The sequence below is a fragment of the Entamoeba nuttalli genome (assembly GCF_000257125.1).
Source record: "Entamoeba nuttalli P19 unplaced genomic scaffold asmbl_3954, whole genome shotgun sequence".
Taxonomy (NCBI): Eukaryota; Evosea; order Mastigamoebida; family Endamoebidae; genus Entamoeba; species Entamoeba nuttalli.
In genome coordinates this window covers 1,935-2,328 of record NW_008576451.1, presented here as the reverse complement: position 1 = coordinate 2,328, position 394 = coordinate 1,935, and positions in this window count along the sequence as shown.

Sequence of the window (394 nt, the reverse complement as noted above, 5' to 3'; positions counted from 1 at the left end):
AAAAGTAATAAAATCAATATTACAAAAAGAAGAGAATAATAATTATAATCTGATTTATCGTCTATATTCATTGAATATAGTCTACATATTGAAATTATCAAAATAAAATAAGTATTTAGTTTTAATATAAAACTGATATTTTTAACTATTTTTAATATATTTCATTTCAATCTCTCCTTTGCTCATTGATAGAGGAAAGAAATAAAAATGATTTTAAAAGTATAAGATGGTATTTTATATAAGAATTAAATAATGTGTCAATACTTCAAGTTATATCTGTTTTATTAAATACAATAACTCTAATATTTAAATACTCTTTTATAATATTGTATGGTATTTATATTTCTGAATTTATCACCTTATGTTCTTAATACTGATTTGTGTTGTTTCAGTT